Source organism: Pleurodeles waltl, chromosome 7 (genome assembly GCF_031143425.1).
Source record: "Pleurodeles waltl isolate 20211129_DDA chromosome 7, aPleWal1.hap1.20221129, whole genome shotgun sequence".
Lineage (NCBI taxonomy): Eukaryota > Metazoa > Chordata > Amphibia > Caudata > Salamandridae > Pleurodeles > Pleurodeles waltl.
The window spans coordinates 134,728,587-134,755,564 of NC_090446.1; the positions used below are offsets into that span (position 1 = coordinate 134,728,587).

Here is a 26,978-nt window from a genome sequence, read left to right on the forward strand (position 1 = left end):
AAATCTACAGGTAGGCACTTTGCAAAAAACACCTCTGTTTTCCTTCAAAAATTTGGCTGTGTCCACGTTGCGCTTTGGGGCGTTTCCTGTCGCGGGCGCTAGGCCTACCCACACAAGTGAGGTATCATTTTTATCGGGAGACGTGGGGGAACGCTGGGTGGAAGGAAATTTGTGGCTCCTCTCAGATTCCAGAACTTTCTGCCACAGAAATGTGAGGAACATGTGTTTTTTTAGCCAAATTTTGAGGTTTGCAAAGGATTCTGGGTAACAGAACCTGGTCCGAGCCACACAAGTCACCCCATCTTGGATTCCCCTAGGTCTCTAGTTTTCAGAAATGCACAGGTTTGGTAGGTTTCCCTAGGTGGCGGCTGAGCTAGAGGCCAAAATCTACAGGTAGGCACTTTGCAAAAAACACCTCTGTTTTCCTTCAAAAATTTGGCTGTGTCCACGTTGCGCTTTGGGGCATTTCCTGTCGCGGGCGCTAGGCCTACCCACACAAGTGAGGTATCATTTTTATCGGGAGACGTGGGGGAACGCTGGGTGGAAGGAAATTTGTGGCTCCTCTCAGATTCCAGAACTTTCTGCCACAGAAATGTGAGGAACATGTGTTTTTTTTTAGCCAAATTTTGAGGTTTGCAAAGGATTCTGGGAAACAGAACCTGGTCCGAGCCACACAAGTCAGTAGGATTCCCCTAGGTCTCTAGTTTTCAGAAATGCACAGGTTTGGTAGGTTTCCATAGGTGGCGGCTGAGCTACAGGCCAAAATCTACAGGTAGGCACTTTGCAAAAAACACCTCTGTTTTCCTTAAAAAATTTGGCTGTGTCCACGTTGCGCTTTGGGGCGTCTCCTGTCGCGGGCGCTAGGCCTACCCACACAAGTGAGGTATCATTTTTATCGGGAGACGTGGGGGAACGCTGGGTGGAAGGAAATTTGTGGCTCCTCTCAGATTCCAGAACTTTCTGCCACAGAAATGTGAGGAACATGTGTTTTTTTAGCCAAATTTTGAGGTTTGCAAAGGATTCTGGGTAACAGAACCTGGTCCGAGCCACACAAGTCACCCCATCTTGGATTCCCCTAGGTCTCTAGTTTTCAGAAATGCACAGGTTTGGTAGGTTTCCTAGGTGGCGGCTGAGCTAGAGGCCAAAATCTACAGGTAGGCACTTTGCAAAAAACACCTCTGTTTTCCTTCAAAAATTTGGCTGTGTCCACGTTGCGCTTTGGGGTGTTTCCTGTCGCGGGCGCTAGGCCTACCCACACAAGTGAGGTATCATTTTTATCGGGAGACGTGGGGGAACACTGGCTGGAAGGAAATTTGTGGCTCCTCTCAGATTCCAGAACTTTCTGCCACAGAAATGTGAGGAACATGTGTTTTTTTAGCCAAATTTTGAGGTTTGCAAAGGATTCTGGGTAACAGAACCTGGTCCGAGCCACACAAGTCACCCCATCTTGGATTCCCCTAGGTCTCTAGTTTTCAGAAATGCACAGGTTTGGTAGGTTTCCCTAGGTGGCGGCTGAGCTAGAGGCCAAAATCTACAGGTAGGCACTTTGCAAAAAACACCTCTGTTTTCCTTCAAAAATTTGGCTGTGTCCACGTTGCGCTTTGGGGCGTTTCCTGTCGCGGGCGCTAGGCCTACCCACACAAGTGAGGTATCATTTTTATAGGGAGACGTGGGGGAACGCTGGGCAAGGAAATTTGTGGCTCCTCTCAGATTCCAGAACTTTATGCCACAGAAATGTGAGGAACATGTGTTTTTTTAGCCAAATCTTAAGGTTTGCAAAGGATTCTGGGTAACAGAACCTGGTCCGAGCCACACAAGTCACCCCATCTTGGATTCCCCTAGGTCTCTAGTTTTCAGAAATGCACAGGTTTGGTAGGTTTCCCTAGGTGGCGGCTGAGCTACAGGCCAAAATCTACAGGTAGGCACTTTGCAAAAAACACCTCTGTTTTCCTTAAAAAATTTGGCTGTGTCCACGTTGCGCTTTGGGGCGTTTCCTGTCACAGGCGCTAGGCCTACCCACACAAGTGAGGTATCATTTTTATCGGGAGACGTGGGGGAACGCTGGGTGGAAGGAAATTTGTGGCTCCTCTCAGATTCCAGAACTTTCTGCCACAGAAATGTGAGGAACATGTTTTTTTTTAGCCAAATTTTGAGGTTTGCAAAGGATTCTGGGTAACAGAACCTGGTCCGAGCCACACAAGTCACCCCATCTTGGATTCCCCTAGGTCTCTAGTTTTCAGAAATGCACAGGTTTGGTAGGTTTCCCTAGGTGGCGGCTGAGCTAGAGGCCAAAATCTACAGGTAGGCACTTTGCAAAAAACACCTCTGTTTTCCTTCAAAAATTTGGCTGTGTCCACGTTGCGCTTTGGGGCGTTTCCTGTCGCGGGCGCTAGGCCTACCCACACAAGTGAGGTATCATTTTTATCGGGAGACGTGGGGGAACGCTGGGTGGAAGGAAATTTGTGGCTCCTCTCAGATTCCAGAACTTTCTGCCACAGAAATGTGAGGAACATGTGTTTTTTTAGCCAAATCTTAAGGTTTGCAAAGGATGCTGGGTAACAGAACCTGGTCCGAGCCACACAAGTCACCCCATCTTGGATTCCCCTAGGTCTCTAGTTTTCAGAAATGCACAGGTTTGGTAGGTTCCCTAGGTGGCGGCTGAGCTACAGGCCAAAATCTACAGGTAGGCACTTTGCAAAAAACACCTCTGTTTTCCTTCAAAAATTTGGCTGTGTCCACATTGCGCTTTGGGGCGTTTCCTGTCACGGGCGCTAGGCCTACCCACACAAGTGAGGTATCATTTTTATCGGGAGACGTGGGGGAACGCTGGGTGGAAGGAAATTTGTGGCTCCTCTCAGATTCCTGAACTTTCTGCCACAGAAATGTGAGGAACATGTGTTTTTTTAGCCAAATTTTGAGGTTTGCAAAGGATTCTGGGTAACAGAACCTGGTCCGAGCCACACAAGTCACCCCATCTTGGATTCCCCTAGGTCTCTAGTTTTCAGAAATGCACAGGTTTGGTAGGTTTCCCTAGGTGGCGGCTGAGCTAGAGGCCAAAATCTACAGGTAGGCACTTTGCAAAAAACACCTCTGTTTTCCTTCAAAAATTTGGCTGTGTCCACGTTGCGCTTTGGGGCATTTCCTGTCGCGGGCGCTAGGCCTACCCACACAAGTGAGGTATCATTTTTATCGGGAGACGTGGGGGAACGCTGGGTGGAAGGAAATTTGTGGCTCCTCTCAGATTCCAGAACTTTCTGCCACAGAAATGTGAGGAACATGTGTTTTTTTAGCCAGATTTTGAGGTTTGCAAAGGATTCTGGGTAACAGAACCTGGTCCGAGCCACACAAGTCACCCCATCTTGGATTCCCCTAGGTCTCTAGTTTTCAGAAATGCACAGGTTTGGTAGGTTTCCCTATGTGGCGGCTGAGCTACAGGCCAAAATCTACAGGTAGGCACTTTGCAAAAAACACCTCTGTTTTCCTTCAAAAATTTGGCTGTGTCCACGTTGCGCTTTGGGGCGTCTCCTGTCGCGGGCGCTAGGCCTACCCACACAAGTGAGGTATCATTTTTATCGGGAGACGTGGGGGAACGCTGGGTGGAAGGAAATTTGTGGCTCCTCTCAGATTCCAGAACTTTCTGCCACAGAAATGTGAGGAACATGTGTTTTTTTAGCCAAATTTTGAGGTTTGCAAAGGATTCTGGGTAACAGAACCTGGTCCGAGCCACACAAGTCACCCCATCTTGGATTCCCCTAGGTCTCTAGTTTTCAGAAATGCACAGGTTTGGTAGGTTTCCTAGGTGGCGGCTGAGCTACAGGCCAAAATCTACAGGTAGGCACTTTGCAAAAAACACCTCTGTTTTCCTTCAAAAATTTGGCTGTGTCCACGTTGCGCTTTGGGGTGTTTCCTGTCGCGGGCGCTAGGCCTACCCACACAAGTGAGGTATCATTTTTATCGGGAGACGTGGGGGAACGCTGGCTGGAAGGAAATTTGTGGCTCCTCTCAGATTCCAGAACTTTCTGCCACAGAAATGTGAGGAACATGTGTTTTTTTAGCCAAATTTTGAGGTTTGCAAAGGATTCTGGGTAACAGAACCTGGTCCGAGCCACACAAGTCACCCCATCTTGGATTCCCCTAGGTCTCTAGTTTTCAGAAATGCACAGGTTTGGTAGGTTTCCCTAGGTGGCGGCTGAGCTAGAGGCCAAAATCTACAGGTAGGCACTTTGCAAAAAACACCTCTGTTTTCCTTCAAAAATTTGGCTGTGTCCACGTTGCGCTTTGGGGCGTTTCCTGTCGCGGGCGCTAGGCCTACCCACACAAGTGAGGTATCATTTTTATCGGGAGACGTGGGGGAACGCTGGGTGGAAGGAAATTTGTGGCTCCTCTCAGATTCCAGAACTTTCTGCCACAGAAATGTGAGGAACATGTGTTTTTTTAGCCAAATTTTGAGGTTTGCAAAGGATTCTGGGTAACAGAACCTGGTCCGAGCCACACAAGTCACCCCATCTTGGATTCCCCTGGGTCTCTAGTTTTCAGAAATGCACAGGTTTGGTAGGTTTCCCTAGGTGGCGGCTGAGCTACAGGCCAAAATCTACAGGTAGGCACTTTGCAAAAAACACCTCTGTTTTCCTTCAAAAATGTGGCTGTGTCCACGTTGCGCTTTGGGGCGTTTCCTGTCACGGGCGCTAGGCCTACCCACACAAGTGAGGTATCATTTTTATCGGGAGACGTGGGGGAACGCTGGGTGGAAGGAAATTTGTGGCTCCTCTCAGATTCCAGAACTTTCTGCCACAGAAATGTGAGGAACATGTGTTTTTTTAGCCAAATTTTGAGGTTTGCAAAGGATTCTGGGTAACAGAACCTGGTCCGAGCCACACAAGTCACCCCATCTTGGATTCCCCTAGGTCTCTAGTTTTCAGAAATGCACAGGTTTGGTAGGTTTCCCTAGGTGGCGGCTGAGCTAGAGGCCAAAATCTACAGGTAGGCACTTTGCAAAAAACACCTCTGTTTTCCTTCAAAAATTTGGCTGTGTCCACGTTGCGCTTTGGGGCGTTTCCTGTCGCGGGCGCTAGGCCTACCCACACAAGTGAGGTATCATTTTTATCGGGAGACGTGGGGGAACGCTGGGTGGAAGGAAATTTGTGGCTCCTCTCAGATTCCAGAACTTTCTGCCACAGAAATGTGAGGAACATGTGTTTTTTTAGCCAAATCTTAAGGTTTGCAAAGGATTCTGGGTAACAGAACCTGGTCCGAGCCACACAAGTCACCCCATCTTGGATTCCCCTAGGTCTCTAGTTTTCAGAAATGCACAGGTTTGGTAGGTTTCCCTAGGTGGCGGCTGAGCTACAGGCCAAAATCTACAGGTAGGCACTTTGCAAAAAACACCTCTGTTTTCCTTCAAAAATTTGGATGTGTCCACGTTGCGCTTTGGGGCGTTTCCTGTCGCGGGCGCTAGGCCTACCCACACAAGTGAGGTATCATTTTTATCGGGAGACGTGGGGGAACGCTGGGTGGAAGGAAATTTGTGGCTCCTCTCAGATTCTAGAACTTTCTGCCACAGAAATGTGAGGAACATGTGTTTTTTTAGCCAAATTTTGAGGTTTGCGAAGGATTCTGGGTAACAGAACCTGGTCCGAGCCACACAAGTCACCCCATCTTGGATTCCCCTAGGTCTCTAGTTTTCAGAAATGCACAGGTTTGGTAGGTTTCCGTAGGTGGCGGCTGAGCTACAGGCCAAAATCTACAGGTAGGCACTTTGCAAAAAACACCTCTGTTTTCTGTGATGTGTCCACGTTGTGTTTTGAGGCATATCCTGTCGCGGGCGCTAGGCCTACCCATACAAGTGAGGTATCATTTTTATTGGGAGACTTGGGGGAACATAGAATAGCAAAACAAGTGTTATTGCCCCTTGTCTTTCTCTACATTTTTCCCTTCCAAATGTAAGACAGTGTGTAAAAAAGACGTCTATTTGAGAAATGCCCTGTAATTCACATGCTAGTATGGGCACCCCGGAATTCAGAGATGTGCAAATAACCACTGCTTCTCAACACCTTATCTTGTGCCCATTTTGGAAATACAAAGGTTTTCTTGATAGCTATGTTTTACTCTTTATAATTCAGCAAATGAATTGCTGTATACCCGGCATAGAATGAAAACCCACTGCAGGGTGCAGGTCATTTATTGGCTCTGGGTACCTAGAGTTCTTGATGAACCTACAAGCCCTATATATCCCCGCAACCAGAAGAGTCCAGCAGACGTAACGGTATATTGCTTTCGAAAATCGACATTGCAGGAAAAAGTTACAGAGTAAAACTTAGAGAAAAATTGATGTTTTTTTCACCTCAATTTCAATATTTGTTTTTTCAGTTGTTATTTTCTGTAGGAAACCCTTGTAGGATCTACACAAATTACCCCTTGCTGAATTCAGAATTTTGTCTACTTTTCAGAAATGTTGCGGGTTCTGGGATCCAGCATTGGTTTCATGCCCATTTCTGTCACTGACTGGAAGGAGGGTGAAAGCACAAAAAATCGTAAAAATGGGGTATGTCCCAGTAAAATGCCAAAATTGTGTTGAAAAATTGGGTTTTCTGATTCAAGTCTGCCTGTTCCTGAAAGCTGGGAAGCTGGTGATTTTATCACTGCAAACCCTTTGTTGATGCCCTTTTCAGGGAAAAAAACCACAAGCCTTCTTCTGCAGCCCATTTTTCCCATTTTAAAAAAAAAACCGAAATTTTCACTGTTTTTTGGCTAATTTCTTGGCCTCCTTCTGGGGAACCCACAAAGTCTGGGTACCTCTAGAATCCCTAGGATGTTGGAAAAAAAGGACGCAAATTTGGCGTGGGTAGCTTACGTGAACAAAAAGTTATGAGGGCCTAAGCGCGAACTGCTCCAAATAGCCAAAAAAAAGGCTCGGCACAGGAGGGGGAAAAGGCCTTGCAGCGAAGGGGTTAATTAAAAAAAGTTTAAGTCACGGATTGATTTAAAGTGATGAAATAGTGCTCACCTATTCAGCTAGATGCAATATTTAGGTGTTTTATATTAGGGGCAGTCAGGGGGTAATTGTGGTTTATGAGATAAGTGTGTCTGGATGGCGGGGGGCTCTGTAACTGGTTGATGGGGGACTTTAGATTTATCAAAGGAAAATCCATATGGTAATCTATACCGATTTTATGGGATAAGTGGTGGGATGACATACCTTTATTGTTTGAAGTCTGTATAAATATTCAATAAAAATGTTAAAAAAGAAAATATCATCACCACAGACAAAGTAACAGACTACTGATTAGCCATCATGAAACTTTCCAACAAATTCAAAGCCCTCATCAAAGCTGTTAATGCCATGCAGGACCAGTCGGCATATCATCATCAGAGTGAATAATGCCGCGGAATGTATTGAGCGCTTATAAGGTCCTTGCACTCTTTTCTTGGTTGACTCTAAGAAGGTGTGTGATATGTTGTACTGCAAATATCATTTCCTGATTCTGTCGAATATGAACATAGGTCCCTGATTTTTTCAGGAAACTGAGATTTCGTACACAGAACCGCAGGCCAGAGTGAGGGTGAATTTTGCTCTGTTTTCCTCTTCCTATCAGGACTGTCCCCTCCAGCCGCTGCCATCTGCCCTTGTGATCGCACCTGTGGAGTGGATCAGATGAGATGCTCTGATCCCGGGGCTAGGATGGAATGGGCTTCAAGGCAAGAAGGGGAGTCCTTTACACTGATGATCTGCTCTTATTCATATCGCTCCCTCTCTGCCCAGGCGAGTGACTGATGCAAATATTAGATATGTTTGGGAAATTCTCTCGTCTGAAACGTAATTGGGACACACCTATTCTTCTCCTGGTGTAGTGTGAGCGGAGGGCAATGAACTGGCAGGCCACCTTGCTCTGCGAACGAGTGCACTTTAAATATCGGAAATTATATTCACACAAAACCCGGCGGTGATATGGGACACATATACAGCTCCATTCTTGGAAGCTCTTCGCATAGATCTGAAGGAATAGGACAGGCTTGCAATCTCGGTCATGGGGCGAGAGGCCAGTTGGAAGAATGTGGCCTTCTCAAACTACCCTACTGAGAAGATTATAGGCGAGGCGTAGTCCTTCTTACGGGGGGTTAGGGGGCTGGTGTTCCTGAGGCGGCACTTCCCAAACAAACCCTTTTTAGCAAAATTAGGATGATCAAAGACTGGGGGTAAACATAACTTTCTAACCTGTAGCATGCAGTTTGCATGCAGCTCTTTCATGGCAGTTCATAGCTCACTGTACTGAATTATGATTGTAAGTTATGAACTGCACAACAACAAAAGGAGTTGTGTGACAAAGGCAGTATTCCACTGAGCTACGCACATAAAATCATGCTGTGTTATCTGCATAGTGCATGTCCTTTGCAGCAAGCATATTAACCCTCTGCACTATCCTAGATGAGTCAAAACTGCCACTAGGCAAAAATCCGATCTCTGTCCAGCAAGTACATTAATCATCCGAGTTATCTTGGCACTTTTATTGTCTGAAAACTGTGTGATATACAAGGATTCTGCAGTGCTTTTAAAACAGCTGCACTGCTATAAAACAGACCCCCAGATACAAAAGCAGGTCCCCACCCTTCCAGCCTCTCGGGGAAACTCATGATGTCCGGGATGGCCAGTCCAGCCTTGGAGAAAAGATATCACCTCCACCTCAGACTCCAATCACACCATGTAGCACCTGAGATCTTCAAACCACTTTCATGCAAATGTCATACCAACATCCTCGCAATTCCTAAGGCAACCACATATCATGATGATATTGAATCATCTACCACCGTGAAGCAAAGAAGCAGACAGCTCCTCTCAACATTATCAAAGACTTCGCACAAGCATCTTCCCTGACACACTCAAATAGTTCACACAATCCAACTCTGAGAAATGTCAACCGCAAACCGCAAAAACATCTGACCATGTTTTGACCAATTATTCAACTAACTGAGCAAGCATTTGGCATCTAGATGGAAGACCAAGTTGACAACCATCCCAGCACAACTACATCTCTAGCTTCAGGCCTCACAGCAGTGCAGACGTGATTGCCAATCAAGCCGGGCACAAAGGAAGCTGTTTTCCCTTACAGCAGAAAACTATTTACTTTGTACTACCTGTCTGCTAAGAAAGATTTAACACCAGTGCCCCTAACGCCTTCACCAGAAACCTAGTAACACACCTGACATATGCGGTCCCTTCAGTCCGCTGGTACTACTTGTTTGTCAGAAAGATACTAACGCATCCAAATGGGTATTTTTGGATCGTAGCATCAACATGTTACCTGTAGAGATCGTGAGGGCTCCATCATCTCCCCGTCATGTTCAGGTTCTACGTGGAGCTCCTATGACTCCATCTTACCAACAGTGAAATCAAGATTCATCAACACAGCGATGTCACTTTGCCTGACACTCGCATGTGTCTGGCAGATGTAATAGCAAATAGAATAGAAATCTTCCAAAAGAGTATCTTCGTGTCACAGAAGTCTCTTCATTTGAAGGGATTGTGCATCTATTTAGCCAGGACTAGATTCAAATCCCAACTACTTGCATTATACCTGGGTGGAAGGAAACAGGCCTGCCAGGTCAGGCTTGATGACCTTATTGGTGGGCACCACCCCAAGACCTGCCCCATCCATAGACTGTCCTGGGTGTTCTGTACCTTCCTCAAGCTCCATCCAACTAAAAACCAAGCACATTTTCAACACTAAAAATAGCAGGTAAGTTCAGATCCATGGTGGCTCTCCAATATTAATTTGGATGGATTCACTCCTCTGCTTTTCATGGACCCTGAAGCACTTTGATTCTCCATCAACAGTGGAGAACACCACGAAAGTTCAGCTTCCACAATATCAGCATTCACTGCTATACAAAATAAACCATTATCCCCCCATGTTGGACTTCAGGACTATCACCGTAGCTCTGATCCTCTCATCTGTACAGCAGCAATGTCTTTATCACCGGACTCCTCACTAGCCCACTGAAGTGTAATCTACGGCCACCACCGACTTATGTGGGGGCAGGAAAACACAACCACATCACACCCCCTTTAATAGATGTGAACTGATTTCCTCTTCAGTCTCACAGTTTCAAACCCTGCTGCATCACCAACAGAGCAGTTCCAACCTACACACTAACAATCCTGGCCTAAAGCTGATTGCTAGACATGAAACACAACAAAAGGAGCCCTGTCACTACCAAACTCATAATCAAGATCGAAAAGAAAGGCAAGGCCATGAGGCAAGTCTTTTCTGCTGTATACATCATAGATGTGATACAACACCTCTCCACATTACATGCTCCTCACACAACACTCCTGTAGTGTAGTAGAAAATACTGTTTCTTAGACAGCGCCTTATGAAGTCATGCCCACTCTGACAAAGCCTACAGCAAAGACTCTCCCTCACTCCTGTTACATATTCTACATAGTCTTGAATTTCTCCCATAATACCCATTCTCACATGCTGGTATGTGCAACACTCCTTTGCTAGGATTTTGCTCCTTTTACAAGGATGGGTATAGTACATACATATAGTGTTATTCTTGCTTCAGGGTTTGGCACTAACAGGAGCACTGTTACGATTACAGTATACAGAATGCCAGTAGAATTTCATTGACTTGGGCTCAAAGTAGCCAACGAGACCTTGAACAATGTCCACTGTAGCTGCTTATGCTCCTCAACCTAAATAGAAAAGGAAACTAAGCAGGCTTCAGAGACCTAGTGGTTCTGTACCACCCAAGTAAGAAATGGGGGTGGGAGAGAGGTGCTGAAAAGAACTGACACATTTGTAAGTACACTTATGCACACTTTGCAAGCTGCTTTCCACCCTTTAACCATAAAATAGCCAGAAAGAAGGTTAAAGTTAACTTTATAGTTTTTTTAGTCAAGTGTTCCCATTATAAATTTGTGAGTGTGACGCCCCTCCTAGGTATATGACTGGATAAGGGCCGGTTAGATGTTAAATTTGAGCTTTCTATCTCAGGTACCATGAGTGTGGATGTATCTCACAGGTGAGCACAGCCCTTCTCCTACATAAAGCAAACTTTATGTGACCCCCCTTCTCTCCTAGTCTCTCTACAAAGAGAATCGAGAGGAGGGGAAGAAGGCAGCACCAGCCTGCTTAAGCTAAGGCTTCTCAGGCCTCACTTACAGACTGGGTATCACTTCAGGAGGAAGCTTCATGAGTAGAGTATGTGTAGGACATGTTTGGATAGCATATGGGCTTATCTCTGTGACCAGCACATGCCTGGCTATAGAAGCTGCCTTAACTGTGGTGAACTGTACTCATACAATGGATGGAGGGTCTGCCCTATGAGTAGGATAGCACTGGGACATACATCATGTTAACTATCAAAACATTGGTGTTTCTGCAACTCTACCAGCAGCGCCCACTACAAAGGTCACAAATGGTGTATTTGTGGAATGCAGAGATTTGTTACGTCACGGTAAACAATAAGCTGAAACTGATGTGCAGCATTCACCAGCCAAAGTGCAATGTAAGTGTGGAAAAAAATAGGAAGAAAATTTGCCTTTCAGCCCCAATTCAGCTAATACTCTGGGAGCAAAGTGGGACTGGTCCTCAGGAAACACCGGCTCCCAGTGTAATATTGTGTGTAGCCCCAAGGTGTGTAGTGCTAGAAATTTGCATCAATGGCAGAAGGTATGTTGACAGGAAAAGAGGTATTCCAAAATAGAAGCTCTAAATTGTGGGAAACCATAGGTTCAAAGGTTTGTTCATGTCTCCGGCCAGCACCAGATTTAGATTGCAACCACCTTCAGGATACCTGGCCTGAGGAAAAACATGCAGAATATCTGCCAGGTGGTGCTTGGTGACCTTGTTGGTGGCAGTGGAAAAGGCTTAGTCAGCCCAGTTTCTTTAGGCACCAATCAATCAATCAATCATTCGCATTTATAAAGCGCGCTACTCACCCATAAAGGGTCTCAAGGCGCTGGGGGGGGGGGTCAGTGCTTGAAGAGCCAGGTCTTGAGCTGCCTTCTGAAGGAGAGGTGTTCAGGTATGGCGCGAAGGTGGCTGGGCAGAGAGTTCCAGGTCTTCGCTGCCAGGAAAGAGAAGGATCTTCCTCCGGCGGTGGCTTTGCGGATGCGGGGTACGGCTGCCAGGGCCTGTCCGGCGGATCGTAGAGTGCGCGGAGGAGTGTAGAAGGAGACGCGGTTGTTGATGAGTTTGGGTCCTAGGTTGTGAAGGGCTTTGTGTGCGTGGGTGAGGAGTCGGAAGGTGATCCTCTTGTTGACGGGGAGCCAATGGAGTTTTTTCAAGTGTCCTGAGATGTGGTGGTGGCGAGGGATGTCCAGGATGAGTCTTGCGGCAGCGTTCTGGATCCGTTGGAGTTTCCTCAGCAGCTTGGTGGTGATGCCCGCGTACAGGGTGTTCCCGTAGTCCAAGCGACTGGTGACGAGGGCGTGGGTGACAGTCTTCCTGGTGTCGGTGGGGATCCAGCGGAAGATCTTGCGGAGCATGCGTAGGGTGTTGAAGCATGCTGAGGTCACCGAGTTCACCTGTCTGGTCATGGTGAGGGATGAGTCCAGGATGAAGCCGAGGTTGCGTGCGTGGTCGGTGGGTTGGGGAGTGCTGCCTAGGGCGGGGGGCCACCAGGAGTCTTCCCATGCGGTGGGGTGGGGCCGAGGATGAGGACCTCCGTCTTGTCGGCGTTCAGTTTCAGGCGGCTGTCTGTCATCCAGTTCGCCACTTCCTTCATTCCTTCATGAAATCTGGTCCTAGCTGAGGTTGGGTTGTTTGTGAGGGATAAGATGAGCTGGGTGTCGTCGGCGTATGATATTAGGTCGAGTCCGTGTTTGCGTGCGATGTTCGCCAGGGGGGTCATGTAGATGTTGAAGAGAGTGGGGCTGAGGGAGGATCCTTGAGGTACGCCGCAGATGATCTCCGTGGCTGTGGATCTGAAGGGGGGAAGGCGGACTCTCTGAGTCCTTCCGGAGAGGAAGGAGATGATCCATTCGAGGGCCTTGCCTCTGATGCCGGCGTTGCTGAGGCGTCGTATCAGGGTGCGGTGGCAGACCGTGTCGAAGGCTGCGGAGAGGTCCAGGAGTACGAGGGCCACGGTCTCACCCTTGTCGGTCAGGGCTCTGATGTTGTCCGTGGCTGCGATGAGGGCGGTTTCAGTGCTGTGGTTGGTCCTGAAACCGAACTGTGTGGGGTCGAGGGAGTCGTTGGTTTCCAGGGCGTTGGTGAGTTGAGTGTTGACAATTTTCTCAATCACTTTGGCGGGGAACGGCAGGAGAGAGATGGGCCGGAAGTTTTTGAGTTCGGTGGGGTCTGCTGTGGGTTTCTTTAAGAGGGCGTTGAGCTCTGCGTGTTTCCAGCTCTCCGGGAAGGTGGCGGTGGTGAGGGAGGCGTTGATGACATCTCGGAGGAGCGGTGCGATGATGTCGTCAGCTTTGTTGTAGATGTGGTGCGGGCAGGGGTCCGATGGGGATCCGGAGTGGATCAAGTTCATGACGCGGGTGGTCTCCTCGGTGGTGGTTGGGCTCCAGGTGAGGATGGTGGCGATGTCGGTAGCGGGTTCCGGGGGGGGGTTCGCGTCGGTGGTCGGGAAGCTGTTGTATATGTCGGTGATCTTGTGGTGGAAGAAGGTCGAGAGGGAGTCGCAGAGGTCCTGTGATGGAGGGATGGAGTTGTTTTCTGCGTCCGGGTTGGAGAGCTCTTTGACGATGCCAAATAGTTCCTTGCTGTTGTGGGCGTTGTTGTCAAGTCTGATCCGGTAGGCTGTTTTTCGTGCGGCGCGGAGGCGTTGGTGGTGTTGGCGGGTGGCGTCCTTGAGAGCTGACATGTTCTCTTCGGTCTGGTTGAGGCGCCACGTCTTCTCGCGGGCGCTGCATTCTTTCTTGGAGTCCTTGAGGTCGGGGGTGAACCAGGAGTTTTTCTTGTGGTTGTTGGTGCTGGCTTGAGTTTTCAGGGGGGCCAGGAGGTTGGCGCAGTCGGAGATCCAGTTGGTGAGGTTGTTGGCGGCTTCGTTTGGGTCGGTGGTGCTGGTGGGTCGGTTCTGGGAGAGGGTTGATGCGAGCTGATCCGTGGTGATACGATTCCAGTGTCTTCTTGGTGGTTGCTGGGTGTGGTGGTGCACAGTGGTCTTCTTGAAGATGAAGTGGACGCAGCTGTGGTCCGACCAGGTGAGTTCGGTGGTGTGGCTGAAGGTGATGTGTTTGCTGGAGGAGAAGATGGGGTCGGCGTAGTGGGTGGGGGTGTTGACTAGCTGATTCAGTCCCAGGTTGGTGAGATTGTCCAGTAAGGCGGTGGTGTTGTTGTCGGTGAGGTTCTCCAGGTGAAAGTTGAGGTCTCCTAGGAGGATGTAGTCAGTGGACGAGAGTGCGTGAGGGTTGACGAAGTCTGCGATGTCTTCGCTGAACTTGGTGCGGGGTCCTGGTGGTCTGTACATGAGGGTGCCTCTGAGGGTGGTCTTGGGGTCGCTGTGGATCGTGAAGTGGAGATGTTCGGCGTCGGAGAGTGAGTTGTCGGTGTCGGTTGAGATGCGGATGGAGTTTTTGTGTGCGATGGCGATGCCTCCTCCGATGCGGTTGGTGCGGTCTTTCCGGATGATTTTGTAGCCGTCGGGGATGGCTACGGCGATGTCGGGTGCCGAGGAGGGATTCATCCAGGTCTCGGTGAGGAAGGCGATGTCCGGGTTCGTAGAGTTGATGAGGTTCCACAGTTCGATGGCGTGCCTGTGGACGGATCGGGTGTTGACCAGGATGCAGTGGAGATTGCTTCCGGGGGAGTCGTTCTTGACGGGAGCGGTGTTGGTCCGTAGGCAGGTGAAGTGACAGTTGCTGCAGGTGAAGGGTCCGTGGGTCCGTTTGGGGGGGGGCGCGGTAGCAGCCCGGAGTGCGGCCGGGGTTGAGGTTGACAAGGGTGGCGGAGTCGTAGGGCAGGCGGGGGGCGCGGGGGCCAGGGGTTCAGGCGCTGTGCGTGGTCCAGGCGCCGACGGGCGCAGACGGGCTTGCCTTAGGCGCGCCTTTGGCGCGCCAGCTGCGCGCGGCCGCCATTTAAGGGGTAGCCGGGGAGGCGGGGTCAGCTGGGAGGCGGGAGGAGGGCGGGTAGGGCGAAAAAAGCGGCGGGAAAAAGGCTCCGAAGGCGAGGAGGCCTAGAAAAATGGCGAAGTGCCGAAAGGCGCAGAAAAACAGGAAAAACAAGGGGGAGACGGCGGGAGGGCAAGGGGGACGGCACTCAGAAGATGCAGGCACTCGGGGATACAGAAGAAAACCAGGGGAGCGCGATCACACAACACAGGCACTCGGGGATACAGAAGGAAAAAAAGGGGAGCGCGAACGCAGACACACGGCAACACAGACACTCGGGGCACAGGCAGCGATGCAGGCAAAAGAGAAGGCAGAACAGGGGATCTGGTGGCGCTGTGAGGACAGGGGAGCGACCTACCCTGGGGTCAAGGGTCGCTACTACTGCCTCGCAGCGGCCGCCATTTAAGGGGTAGCCGGGGAGGTGGGGTCAGCTGGGAGGTGGGAGGAGGGCGGGTAGGGCGAAAAAAGTGGCAAAAAAGCGGCGGGAAAAAGGCTCCGAAGGCGAGGAGGCCTAGAAAAATGGCGAAGTGCCGAAAGGCGCAGAAAAACAGGAAAAACAAGGGGGAGACGGCAGGAGGGCAAGGGGGACGGCACTCAGAAGATGCAGGCACTCGGGGATACAGAAGAAAACCAGGGGAGCGTGATCACACAACACAGGCACTCGGGGATACAGAAGGAAAAAAGGGGAGCGCGATCACACAGCACAGGAACTCGGGGATACAGAAGGAAAAAAAGGGGAGCGCGAACTCAGACACACGGCAACACAGACACTCGGGGCACAGGCAGCGATGCAGGCAAAAGAGAAGGCAGAACAGGGGATCTGGATCTGGTGGCGCTGTGAGGACAGGGGAGCGACCTACCCTGGGGTCAAGGGTCGCTACTACTGCCTCGCAGTGGCCGCCATTTAAGGGGTAGGCGGGGTCAGCTGGGAGGCGGGAGGAGGGCGGGTAGGGCGAAAAAAGCGGCAAAAAAGCAGCGGGAAAAAGGCTCCGAAGGCGAGGAGGCCTAGAAAAATGGCGAAGTGCCGAAAGGCGCAGATAAACAGGAAAAACAAGGGGGAAGACGGCGGGAGGGCAAGGGGGACGGCACTCAGAAGATGCAGGCACTCGGGGATACAGAAGAAAACCAGGGGAGTGCGATCACACAACACAGGCACTTGGGGATACAGAAGGAAAAAAGGGGAGCGCGATCACACAGCACAGGCACTCGGGGATACAGAAGGAAAAAAAGGGGAGCACGAACGCAGACACACGGCAACACAGACACTCGGGGCACAGGCAGCGATGCAGGCAAAAGAGAAGGCAGAACAGGGGATCTGGATCTGGTGGCGCTGTGAGGACAGGGGAGCGACCCAGTGACTGCAAGGTAGATCTGCCCAATCTTGTAAGCTAGATGTTCTTGAATAAGGCTCAATATCAAAACCCCAGCAATTTGCTCTGTGAACAGAAGATACCTCTTCTTGTAGAGGTGGATGTGGTGCATTAAAAATATTTAATGCATAGTAGAACCAGATCTAGCCATGCTAAGGTGGAGCCACCGGAATGACAGAGCAGTCAGGCTATCTTTTATCTTCTACAAGAGTCTTGAAATCTGAAAAATCAGAAGAAAGGCATTTCGAACCATCCCTTTCCGTTCCCACTGAACATCAGGCTGTCTCTCAGGAAGTTATGTGATTACTGTCCCCAAGTTTGAGTATGAAGTTGAGGACTTCTCAATGAAGTTCCTGTGCAAGGGACGATGTTGTCAGCTGCATGGTTGTTTGCCTCACAATGTGATAGGCATAAGGATGCTGGCACAGTCTCCTGATCCAATATTATGGAGAAATGCCAAATTAGAGAAGCTGGAAACAGACGATGTCAAGAGGACACTAAGGAAAAGAACTAAAGCAAATATATCTATCACCAGTCAGCAACAAAAAATATGGGGGTGAACAGGGTAAAAAGATGACTTTGCAACATGGTGCATCTCCTAAAAATGAGCAAAATAGCATTTGGGCTTTCCTTTGCAGCACCTCACACTGTGTGACAAAAGATAGTGGCTTTGAAACCCTGAAAACCTTTGCAAGTTTGAAATAAGCTTGTGGTCTGACTCCTACAGATTGTAGGTAAATGAGGTGTTAAAGTTATATTTATGTTGCATGGTTAAACTATGCCACACCATGATGGCATTAGTGTTAGCCTGCCTGAGTGCGACTCATTCTGATAAAATAGATTATTGATACTGAACTTATACCATTTAGCCTTGTGCATTTGGGGGGACGTTCTTCAGGGAAGCTGTTCTCACTACAACAGACTGGACTTATGGGTTCCCCCAAATGATAAGAATATCTTTGTGTGCTTAATACTTGCCAGCTAAAGTACAGATGATAACTAGATCAGAATGTGGCTTTTTCCTAATATTCAGAGCATCCCTCAGCTCTTGAGACTCAGTAACGAGGACAGGCATCGTGAAAGGGCAGAGGCCACCACCAGGTTCTAGATACATATGTGAGCCTCAATTAGGGCATGCTGTTTTAGGTATAAATCCTCATGTTCACTGGTACAAGCATCAGGGTTGGTGTCCAGGTTGGTGATTGAATCCTAAAAGGACTGCATCTTGCAAGGGAGAAGTCTTGAAGATGGATTGACCAGAGCCCCAGCCATCCAGCCCAGGTGTATGGCAGTGGGGCAAGAAGAAGCGGCTGGATTTGCAGGAGAATGCGAGGATGGGCCAAGAGTCAGGCTGTGACAGGCAGCGACTTTTCACAGAACGCTGGGAGAGGCAAAGGACTTGGAGGTAACGGTCCAGCCGTTGACTTTTCGACTGAAAATCCGTCCCCTTGTGTGACAGTCCACCTGTCGTATTTAAATGTTGGCAGTACCATAGACGAAAGCCTGCATTGGAATCCCCGTCTCTGCCAAGAAACACCACCTACTTTAATGGCGGGAGAGGGAAAAGTGGATGCAGGCGGGACCCCAGCCACTCTTCCCGCCAACGAGATTTGGATGTGCCTTACCAGCAAGAAAAAAAGTGGTGATCCAACCTCCATGTCTGCGTTGGCGAATTGGGGGAAAAGGGGTGAAAACGTACTTTTGATCCCCATTCCAAACCCGTCTTTGACTGGACACAACTGGACAACACCTGTCATCAAAGCTGCCGCTGACCCACGGAGAAAACACAACCCCCGTCGCCGGATTCAAAAGTAGGGATGCTGCATTGCCAGGGTACGTTGAGTGGGCACTGCACAGGTGGTTGGGACCACTGCAGGCATATACATGTCAGAGTATTTATTTTAATCACTGTGACATGCATATGTGGGATGCACAATGGTGTCCCACATGGCAGGAGACACACTGGCACAACAAGCATATCACCCACAGACACAACTGTCATTGTGGTGTCATCATTCATTGCCAGATGAATGCTGGCACCACAATGACGGTATACTCACACTTAATTACAGTGTCCATGTGTGTGCATTGCAAGGGGGACCTGTATGGGTAGGTTTCTGCCATCTGTTGTGTATGTGAGTCAGTATGTCTATGTGTGTGTGTGTGGATTGGATGGTTGAGGGAGTGGGTGTTGTGGTTGTGCCTGTATGTGTGTCACTTGTATGTGAGATCAATGTTGTTGTGTATGTTGTGTTGCCATGTGACACATTCAGGTGAGTGTTGTTGTGTGGTGGACATTGTTCTGATGTGTGTAGTTGTGCATGTGTGTTTGTATAGCTGAGTGTGTAGTTGTGTTGGTTGGTGTGGATGTGTAATGTGTGGGTGCATTGTCAGTTTGTGTGTGTATGTCGTGTCATGGATGGATGTCAATGTGTGTTTTCAGTTTGTGTTGTGTTGGCATTGTAATCGATAATGGTGTGTATGTGGTGTGTTGTGTAGTGCTGGGGTATGCCCATGGCTAAGGGAAGTGTGTGTGTCACTCACCTCTATTTCATAGCCCCTGCCATTGTACGAAGTCCATTGGGTCCCGCCACTGTCTCCCTCCATCAGCAATCCATCGCCAGTCCTCCGCTTTCAGAGTTGTAACATCTAAATATGGAGGGCGGAACACTGTCCACTTGACAGTCTTCTCAGGTCCACCCTTGACGCAGCCAGACAGTAACACCGCCATGATCTAAATCAGGCCTGAGATCTCCAATTGCCTGGGGTTGTACTATTCTCGCAGTATCTAACAGAGCAGCTCAACCCAAAGGACACAGAATTACTTTGTTGCCTTTTAGCTTCGAGCTGAAGGCTTCCATAAATCAGCTTGAATTGAGAAAATCAGGAAACTTGATGGTAAGGCCAAGCTGAGGGGATTGTTGCAAACCAATACAACTCAATATCTTGGGGTTCATGCCCTGACCAGTCAAAGGTATCAGCCCAATCGGTTAATGGAGCCTACCTTGTTTAAGAGGAGTCTGCCAGAATAAAGTAAAGTAAGGCTGTGAAGAGAGCCCCAAGAAGAGGGTTTGCTGGTACCAGCTCAGACCTAGAGCCTCATACTACACAAGGCATTCAGGTGAAATTTCATGTCTATGTAGAATCTGATTTTTGAGTGAGGAGAGTGGTGACCCATACTCCTGGTTCTGGTGCTATTTCAGGGCTGGTGCTACCTTCTAGAATTACCTATCCTTAATCCACAGTGACTCGGTATGCCGTCAATATCATGGTGCACTTTGAGTTGGAATATTAGGGAAACAATATACAGGGCATGTTTAGTCAAGTATACAAAAAAGTGATTGATTCAGTATTTGAATTAATCTGAGCCACTGGTAATTACTCAGAGCCGAATCCCAGTACATTGTTATTTTGCACACCATGCCACCTCAGTTTAGACCCAGCCATATGCAAATCAGTCTTGGCCCTTCTAAAGTATGAACACTTCAGCCCAAACTACCAGGCCAGGCCCTCCCTAAACCTAGGCCTTGAGTACTTACCAGTGGCTGAAATTAATTGAAGCATATCCATCACTTTTTGTATACTTCAGTGTCAAGGCTGATTTGCACATGGCTGGATCCATACTGAGGTAGTGTGGTGTGCAAAATAACAATCGATTGAGATGCAGTCCTAAGTAGTTACCAGTGACTTAGATTAATTTGTGCACTCCATCCATCACTCTTTTGTATTCTTCAGTAGGACATTATTGTAGAGCACTACTACATCTCAGAGCAAGACTCTGAAGGAGGCGATAGTTATGACCACTTTTTCAAGGAATGCTTGCAGATAACCCCTCTGTCTCTCATTAGACCGATAAACCTGCATGGCAAGTGGATAACTACTGTAAGAAATGCATCAGACTTAGGGAAACAGAGGACACTGGTACGTAATGAAGAAGCCTAAGTCTGGGCACTAAAATAAAAATACTGATCATTAAAAATATATCAGCACAATATGTCAAAGCAGAGTTTTCAAATACTATACATGTCTATTAATCACTCAGTATCCTAGAAATGGAGGACAGCAGGGCCCAAGGAGATGCGTACTAGCAGATGTAGACTCCAGGAAGAAACTTGATCAACGTTCCTACAGTAATTGGAGATTTCATCCAAGGTAGGTCCAACAAGCAGAAGGACCTAGGAGAGGAAGGGAACCTATAGGAATCAAATTTTGATTCATAGGACGCGCGGGTGAGAACTTGGAGCAATAGTGGAAAGTCTTCCAACACTCTTCATTTCCAAGCAAGGAAATAAAGCCCCCAGCTGGCTTTTAAGGATCTCTCACAGAAATATAATGGCAACCCAAAGACCACTCGTAAGCTTGAGTGTAGATAACAACTAAGAACAGTGCAGTCAAGGGAATCATTGAATAGACAGTTTAGACATACTTAGAAACAGATTTATAGCAACACACACTAAAGAGTCAAGAGGATGCTCGTATCTATTGTAGTGAGCTAACTTGAATGAAAATGAATTTCTCAAAGAGGCGGGCATGTAAGACAAAACAATGTATTTTAATTGCAGGACTTGTAACAATACAAAACCGATGTTTGTTTTTAAGCATCTTTGTCACTCTTCACTGGGAAGATGAAGAAAACCATCTTGGAATGTTTTATTTATACAATATAGATGGATGGCTCTGGCCATTTTGCTTGGGCAGGATGCCCGCCTTCTACACATACAATGTTGCACCCTGTCTCCCGACCACCATGAATCACCTGGATGCCACCACTTCCAACTGCTACACGTTCAACCACTCTACAACCAAGCTATCCTAACCAGCTAACTTCTCAGTCAGCCTTGGGGCTTACCTTCCTCTCTGGAAATCTGATCTATGGAAGATTTCCGGGTAGTCCTGACAGCAAGTTTTCTTGGTGACATGCCTTTCTAAAGGAAGACAACACATCTTCCATAACCACTGGAGGGAGCAGCGTGTTCTCTTCTGCCACACCATGGAGTCAGCACCGGCATAACTGTGGTCGCGGTCTCCTGGTGGAGAGCTCCACATGCGATGGAGAGCGTTAGGCATTAGACGACATGGAGGCATGAAGGATGTCAAATGTGGGGGTTCTTCACCTGGTGTTTCTTGGATGCCCCATTCTCCTGGAAAAATATGGGTGCTTAGCCCTTTATTAACACATTTCCAAGATGCTCACATCACTGGCACTTGCTCCCTGAAGTTCCTGTTGTAAGATGGTGTGAGTCTTTTTTCTGTGATATAATTTCCTGCATAGAGCGTATATTTGGAGGCTACTGCAAGAGAAGGATGCATTACAAAGCATGTGTTTCCCTAATTTTAATTGACTTCCTCACTCATTCAGATATTTTTGTTTGCCTCTGAATGTTTGCTCTGGAGAGTGTCTACTCACAAAAGTGACACAAAATGACTCTAAATCTTTTTTCACTAATTTACTTTCCAGCGCCAAACTTGTTTGCTGCTGGAAAATCACTTAAGGCTATCCTTCCAGTACAAAACTTATGCTAGACTCACGTAGACACCCTTGCACTGTGGCGTAAAGGTGTGCGCATGTTGCACGGCAGCAGATTTATGCGCCGGCGCTAGGGGGAGGGGAAGAGAGTGCCATATTTCTGTAAATAAGGTGCTCTCCTGCTTCTTCCTCGTGTAATGCAGCTCAGCTTTTTAGGCTGCTGCGTTGTGTGAAACTTTAGTAAAACTGCCCCTTAGCCTTTAATGCAATTCCTTTTGGATTCTTTCTCATGGAAGACCTTTTGCTGGGCTTTTTTCTTTATCAACCATGATTAAAGTTTGTTTTGATATCTTTATTTTCTTTTTTGTTTCAATTCGTTGTTAACATTTCCATCCCAGAATGATTACAGTTCAGATTGCCGTTAGAGACACAGTATAAGCGCTGTCTGTAATTCTACTTGGAGTATCATAAATCGAACACACATTGGAAACTAAAGGTAATGAGTGTGATAGTGAGTTGAAGAAATGTTGGTAAGTATGCAGTAACATATACACTCCATCGATGGGTGTTTACATTTCGTAACAGTGAGTAAGCAGGGTCCTGGGGTGAGGAGGTGTGGGACGGATAAGGCCTTATTATCCTTAGGCTTTTTCCAGGAACCTTATTCTGTTCTCGCAGAAAGAGGGGTGTTTCTTTGAGGTGTGATTCTTACCTACTAAGCAGAGGACGGCAAATGGGGCAGTTGTTTGTTAGGTGGTCTGTTGCACACCCACTGAGTGTTTACCTCCATGGAGGCGGATGTAAGTGTCCCTAGATTGTCTGGAATGTGGCCATTTGATCTTGGATTTTGAAGAGTATCCAGTTATGCCCAGCCATCACCATCATTTCAATGGATCACTCTGTGTACGATGGTACTACTAGTGATTTGTAAAGACTCAGGGATGTATGTGGGAACATTCTGGCTGCTCCCCCCCCCCCCATCTTGATTTTCAACTTCTGCAATCACTGTCAACTACAATCAAGAGTTCCCAATATAGTAAGTTTAGGGAGTCATTGTGGCTCCTGGGAGAAGTTCCGTTTCCTCGGGCAATCAAGAGGGAATCTTAAGACACATTCAGGGCCTCAAGTCATGCACTTGCCGTTACAAGGTACCACTTCTCTTGAAACAAGGAACATCTTTCCAATCAATGTTCAGGTGTGTGTAATGAATGGTGTATGTTTGCCTATTTTTTAACAGGCAACGTCTCCATGTGGCTGAAAGGGTTGATAGTGGGTGAAGTTTAAAGGGAGGGAGAGCTTCATGGCCAAAAACTGTAGATTTTATCTCACAAAATATTGCTGGGGAATTTTGGTGGCATCTAGGCACAGAAAGTACATCACACTAAAGTTAGAGTGGGAGTTGAACATGTGGAAAGCAGCGGCATTGCTGCCATTGGTGCAGCTGAGAGGCATTGTGGGTGCCCGCCTGGAGCCTGGTTCTTCATTTCTTCTTCAGGGAAAGGGACAAGGGGCCTTGGGTTACTGTAATCAAGTGTGAAACAGGGCCCTGAGAGACTCTGGTGCCCCCAAATCTGAACAGTTACAGCACAGCTGACGTATGGAATGGGCGGCGTTCACTGCTGCTCATTACCAGGCGAGCAGGCTTGTCATTGGATGACGTCACAAGCAGGTATCCAATTACATGCTCCTTTAAGTCAGCACCAGCATGGCGATGCCAGTGCTGGCCATCTGACTTCCGGTGGTTGCTGTCTAGTTGCTTTCGCAGCAGAGAAATATATGAAAGTGTCAGGCTGAGTGACAATCCAAAAGGAAGAGAAGAGGCCTATGCTGGCCTTCTCCAAGCGCCATTCCACTGGAAGAAATGCATCCTAGATTATGAATGCAGTTGATGGTCACCATCTCTGCCCAGTGGGTGCGTGCATTGAACGGACTGGTGCAAGAAGAAGAAGAACCATGACACAGGGACGGGTTGGTTTGAAGATTTAGAGGGCCGGTCGGTGGTGGCTGGTGCACTGTAGGATAAGGGAAGAACTTCGAGGGCACGGAGACACAGGGATTGATTCAGGAAACATACAGTCAAGAGGAAGCTTAAACACTTCTGGGAGAGTTTAGTAGAGAAAGCGAGAATAGGCAGATGCCCCACAGCAATTATTGGTTGTATGGTTCTGCTGCCACTAGTGTTCATTCACTGTTCAGCGTCCCTTGCAGTTTGTTGTTCTCTCCCTCTTTCCCTGATTCCTATTCTCTGCAGTCATGTGATGCCCCCTGTCCTTTGTCCATCCTGCTTACTTACATGCTAATTCCTCTTCTTGGTGGTGAGACGCGCTGTGGTACCTTGAGGCTCCATTGCTCCGGAGTGGGAGTCATGGCAATATATGAGACTCGTCAACTACTACAGCAGAGCGTATCAGGTGAGACTGGTTGTAAATTAAAGCTTTATCCTTCTGAACACAAATTACACTCTGCACAGCTACTGCTCACATCTCTGAGACAACTTCCTCAAAACCAACACATCTGATGTCCCAGAGATGGGTTAACAGCATGTTCGCATCAAGAGCCAGGAGGCCGCCATTACCAAAGTCTTGAGGACAGAGCGGATTTCAGTGTTTTGTCTCCATTACTGTCCTACCCCGTTTCCACGGGGGGGGATTGTTCAGGCCAACTGCACCATTCCTGGTTTGCTTGGATCCCACTTTACAGAGGTTTGGTGAATTAGCATCTGGATTCTTGCTTCAAGCCCTACATATCTTGAGAATGCTGACATGTCTGGAGGGGCACCCAGCATCTGTGGACCATGGCTCCCGGGGTGGTTTTCTCAGGATCTAAATCAAGAGCATTAAATGCTGATCCGCTAGGGCCCTACCACAAACAAAGCCCTCCCTGCCCGTCTACTTACACCCTTCTCCTTCAGTTAAAACTCCATAGACACAGCTGACATCCAACTTTATACTTCAAAAAGTATGATTTATTCTCATTAATCTCATTAAAACATTGCCATCAAAAGTATTCTTCCTTTGTAAATAAGCACCAAAATCCACGTTACATCCAATGTTTAGGGGGAAAGAAATCATACTTGCTATTTATCACAATCATAAATGACTTATCCCACATTATCTTTATTTATGAGAGGCCATAAATATCACACCTAACACCGCCCCACTTTAATGAGGGCCATGGGTGTGTCTCGTATTCAGTTTCCTAAAGCTGAGAGAATGCAAGGTCTCACACACTACAGAGAACTGTGTATTTGTAACCCAGAGAATGGAAAAAACACAGAACAACTAGACATTCAGAATATAAAAAATCATCTGAACCCAACCCAAGACATGTACATGCAACTACAACAAAGCAATGAAAACACTTCCAGTGAAGCACTACGAAGAGCTAAACAATGTTAAGGACTTTGATTGTTCTTCATCACAATAATTGTGCCCTGAAGAAGTTTCATATGAACGAAACAAGTTGGATGCAAGCAACTGTATGATAGCAACTTACATTAATGGAAGCAACAGAGGATATTTTTGATTAAATAAATGGATTCTCGTGCATTGCCTAATGGAATTGTGGTTGACACACTTATACATATAAAAGGACATTTACAAGGGTGCTGCGTACCTGTTGTTGAGCTAAGTTTCTCAACATAATTCTCAGTACCTCTCAGTCCGGCCCTCTGTGTACCTTGAGCACTCACTCTCAATATGTCAGTTAGGGGATCACTCTAACTTGCTTGAATGTTCAGTCTCAACACATTGCTCTGTACTGGGTCAGCCTCACTGGCTCAGAATGTGCCTCTCACTTGACTCAAAATTAAATCACAATGAGTTAAACTCCCGAGTGAATGAGTTACACTGGTCTTAGTGAGTTAGCGCTTCAGTGAATTTTAGTGAGCGGGATGCTCAGTCAGTTCGAGTTTGTCACATGCTCATTCTTGTAGTCGGATGGTAGGTTACAGTAAATTTAAGAATGGGTCCTAGCGAGTCAATTGGCCATTGAGATATTATTTAATTGCCACTCACCAACCCCCTTAATAGACTTTTCAAGCCGTGTCTTTTTTCCAGTGCATTCTCTGGGTTTGGGTCGAGGGGTCTGTGTTTACCACCGAGATCTTCTGAGCGCCTCGAGGTTCGCAGGGATCAGGCTCGACGCAATGTAAATTCCGCAGTCACCAACACTGGTCACAGCTTCTGATCTAAATCTGGTGGGCATTCTGCGTCACTCACTTGCACACCTGACCTGGCAAACACATTGCGGGCCAAACACGTTCCTGTTTCCACTCACACTTTCAGAAGTTTCCATAAAGTTGTGCCCCTCCCACCATGCCACCCCGCAGAAACGTGGTAGCGCTGCGGTCACTTTTTCAGTAAAAGTGAAAAAACAGAAGTCGATAAGGAAGTCACTTCTCTGTTTGCTTCGTTACCACCCCCCTCTCGTTCACCCAGACATTCCCACCGACGGAACTGAACACTTCACTTCTTTCCTGTTTGACAAGGGCCTCTTTGGTGCTGAGCGTGAAGTCCTGTTGCGTCAGCTGCTGGTCACTCAAAGGCGAGCGTCGTCCTATTGGTTCATCGTGGAGCGTCCTTTGCACGTCACTGTTTTCTCCCTTTTCCCCGGTTTACATTTCCTTGCAGTTGTGTGACGTTCCATCTCCTGGCTCCATTCTGCTTCTTTACAAGGAGCGGCGGGCAAGCGAACAAAATAACAGGGTGCGCACAAGGGAATGGGCAGAACATTAAAATACTCCCCACTTTGACGTAAGCGCCAAGCACTTGATGTAAGTGAGCACGGACCTCTCTAAAACTCCGTTGTCACTTACATCCAAGCATTATTCCCTCATCCTTTCACGCTTCATCTACCACCTCATGTCCACCATTTCACATTTACATTGCCATCCATTTATTCTATGTCAACCATTCATTCTTTCAATAATCATTCGTCCAATATTTCCCCATTCCATCTGTCCATCCATCATTTCATATATCTATCCATCGATTCTCCCATCCAATATCTATGCATGTAACATCCACACATCCATCCACCCATGCATCCATCTTTTGATGTACCTTCAATCAATAAA

The 26,978-nt window shown here is 47.7% G+C and overlaps 1 long non-coding RNA gene across 1 annotated transcript in view; it reads right to left on the minus strand.

The window, feature by feature from the left end:
* LOC138303875 (uncharacterized) overlaps window positions 1-26,364 on the minus strand; it is a 140,255-nt gene extending 113,891 nt beyond the window's left edge. The window contains exon 1 of the long non-coding RNA XR_011205460.1: window positions 25,918-26,364. This is a non-coding gene — a long non-coding RNA (uncharacterized lncRNA). The remainder of the gene's footprint in view (window positions 1-25,917) is intronic.
* Between the last annotated feature and the right edge of the window lie 614 nt (window positions 26,365-26,978).